The 3,275-nt window shown below is 41.7% G+C and overlaps 1 protein-coding gene across 1 annotated transcript in view; it reads left to right on the plus strand.

The window, feature by feature from the left end:
* The first annotated feature begins 1,566 nt into the window (after positions 1 to 1,566).
* The window catches only part of LOC108371252 (ribonuclease P protein subunit p20-like), a 27,019-nt gene continuing 25,310 nt past the window's right edge, over positions 1,567 to 3,275 (plus strand). Inside the window, exon 1 of the mRNA XM_017626769.1 lies at positions 1,567 to 1,639. The gene's annotated coding sequence lies outside the window, so the exon portion shown is untranslated. The remainder of the gene's footprint in view (positions 1,640 to 3,275) is intronic.

A 3,275-nucleotide genomic window follows, 5' to 3' on the forward strand; every position in this document is an offset into this window, starting at 1 on the left:
GCTGACGATTGTTCGATCATGGCGTCTGGGAATGGAATTGATGACTTGTGCTCGAAAGTAAACGGTGTTCTCGCCGAACTTTCTCGCATCTTCACGGCGCGGAGCCTTGCCCTATCCCCTGCGAAATCCTCGGCAACCCTTTTCACCACCTGGACGAAGGAGGTCAGACTGCAACTGGGTATTCACGTCGATGGCGTAACAATACCGACGGTGAATAACCCGAAAATCCTTGGAGTTACCTTCGACAGTCTGCTCTCCTTCTCGGCGCATACAACCGCAATTGTCAACAAAGTACAGAGCCGCAACAATGTCCTCAAGTCGCTGGCCGGCAGCACTTGGGGCAAAGATAAAGAAATGTTGTTGGCAACATACAAGGCAATTGGCCGGCCGGTTCTAAACTATGCAGCGCCCGTATGGTCGCCGGGGACTAGCAGGACGCATTGGATGAAGCTACAGACCAGGAGCATAACATAATGCTCTGCAAGCAGTTCCTTACTGGTAGCCACAGACGTGGCTATCCCAGCGGACTGCTGCTCGCGGAAGAGCGTCGCCAAGGCACGTCAGGAGGCATCTTTACGAACTGACGGACGAAGTCCAGAGGTATATCAAACAACCTCTGGACCCGTCAACCTACCGACAGGCCCTGCACGGCATTCACGGGGAATCAGTCTCAAGTTATGTAGACTCCCGCCCTGTGAATGCCGTTCTAGGCACTTAACCACCGGACGTGGACGGGACAGAACTTTGTCTGCCTCGGGAGACCCGCACCACAATAGCCCAACTTCGCGCTGGTTATTGCAGCAGGCTAAACTCTTATCTGAGTAGAATCAACGAGGATGTGCCCAACCAATGCCCGGCATGTGGTGAGTTGCCACATGACTCCCGGCACCACTCAGCTGACGCCCCTGTCCCTATGGACAGCCCCTGTGGAATTCGCACACTTCCCGGGCCTCCCCTAGCTGAAATTGACGACAACGTTGATGAATGAACCGACCCGAACGGGGTTTAGTAGCCGCTACAACAACAACAACTACCTTAAATTCTAATGCTGGGCACTAATAGCGCGCAAATCCGACGGATTTGTTGGTATTCGATGTCATTTTTCTTGTTAGTAGTGTGGTGCGCGAACAAATCCGACGGATTTGAAAGTTTTCAAACTTTTCGGATTTGTGCGACCGTTAGGCAGTCTGCACACGGGTCGTATAGCTTTAAACGCGTATTAGATGCTACATACGAAAGTTGTACGCCTTGATGCCGCACGCGTGCATTTAAATAGAGGGCTGTATACGAGTCGTCAGCTTCACGAATTCGTCAAAGCAACCTGCTGCAAATCGCTTGGCATACAGCAGTGTTGGTAGCTAGGCGTACGTACGCTTAGAAGAGAGAAAGAAGAAGTTTGTTTACCATTTTCTGTGTGCGTGCATTCATTTCATAAAAAAAAAAAACCGATAAAACAATAAAATCCGTGCAAATAATAGAAACATAACTGAAAATTAATTAAAGAAATAATAATTTTGCATCACTTAATATTTTTTGCCTGATACTTTGACCCTTTGAAGTTGCTTCGTGTGCAGATCTTGGGCGTAGAGGAATCGTTGCTGCATAAAAAATTTTATATGCCTAGGGCAGTCTGCACACGGTTCGTACACCTTTAGACATACTGTAAATAAAACTTGCACTACTTTAAAAAGCATATTGTCTGATGCGAATTTTCAGAAGTATAAATCCCCCTCCCAAAATATATTCCTGTTTGCGCCCGTGTATACATATATGAACGTACTTGTAAAAATTACTTTTACGACAAATCTGGGCACATTCGATTTACACCTTACAAAAAAAGTACGAATAACTGTTATTTTTGATCGAAAAAATAAAAATCATAATTTAACGATTAAAGATGATCAAAAAATCAAAAATCACATAGGGCCAGTTTTTCAGTGCACGGCTGTAGTTTAAACTCAGTTTAAACGCCCGATCTGGCTGGTTTAAACTAAGATCAGCCAATCAAATGTCAGCCAGCTGTTCAATTTAAACTCGGTTTTCTTAATCTAAGTTTTAAAATGATCGAAAAAAAATCGTAAAATAACGATCAAAGATTATCAAAATAATTTAAATCGCAAAATAACGATTAAAAATTATGGAAAATATAAAAACCATAAAATAAAGGTAAAAAATTATCGAAAAAATGAAAATCACAAAATAATGATTAATTTATGATTTTTATTATAAAACTCATAACGGTTACGGTCCCTGCAAATATTTGCTCATTGATTCCGTATTCCATTTTTTTCTAATTAGCTAGAGCTTTCGAAATATTACAAAATCGGCATATCTTCGGTTGCAAAATGTTGGAAATTCCTTTTTTTGTCACAATATGAAAAGCTACATGCAAACAACAGATAAAGCTTTATAAGGATACATAGTTAAGAAAAAGTATTGGTATTTTTTGCATAATTCAACAAAATATACTTTTCATTAAAAACAGGAATTTTTCCCGAATAAAAAGCGCTCTTTTGGCTTTTCGATAATAATTACATAACCCGTCAGGATGGTTTTTAAGTTTAGGTTTAATTAGCGCATTTTAAGATTACAAAGTATATATTATATTAACAAAAATTATATTAAAAGAAATACTGGTTGAAATTAATAGATGACGCGAATGTCCGTACACCGCCAAATCACATCGAACACTCCTCTTTGGATTCTGACGTTATTCCAAACATTGACGTTGCTAGGCGGTGTTCCCAGATTCGCTTACAGTCGGCCTTTCCTGGCAAACCGACCTCGCATCGTAGTTGTTCGTCGTGCTCTTTATCTCCGTTTTCAGATAATTCATCATCAGTAGTTGGTAGCTTACAATATGGCTTTAACTTGTCTGAGGCATAAATGGACTTATAATGCTTTTGCTTGCGATGCGACCCAGGCAAGTCTTCGATGACGTTACGATCACGTTCCAAAACAGTGACTACTTGGAACGGACCCTTATACTTCGGCTCTAACTTGCGTGACGTACCAGTACTGGCCGGTTCATTCTCTGCCAGGACTAGGTCACCCTCTGTGTACTTTCTTGGTCGTCGATGTTGGTGATCATAACGTTTTTTTGCTTTAGCTCGTTCTGTGTTGACTTTCATTGCCGCTTCTTCACGCTTTTGATGGATGTCATCAGTTGATTTATTGTTCGTAGTTAGTGCCAATATGAGTTTGTTGGCTAAAATATCTCGCGGTTCAAAATTAAAAAGTAACTCATGCGGTGTCTTCTTTGTCGTCTTGTTGGT

The sequence above is a fragment of the Rhagoletis zephyria genome, unplaced genomic scaffold, assembly GCF_001687245.7.
Source record: "Rhagoletis zephyria isolate East Lansing unplaced genomic scaffold, Rhagoletis_zephyria_1.1 Rzeph_scaffold_04829, whole genome shotgun sequence".
Taxonomy (NCBI): domain Eukaryota; kingdom Metazoa; phylum Arthropoda; class Insecta; order Diptera; family Tephritidae; genus Rhagoletis; species Rhagoletis zephyria.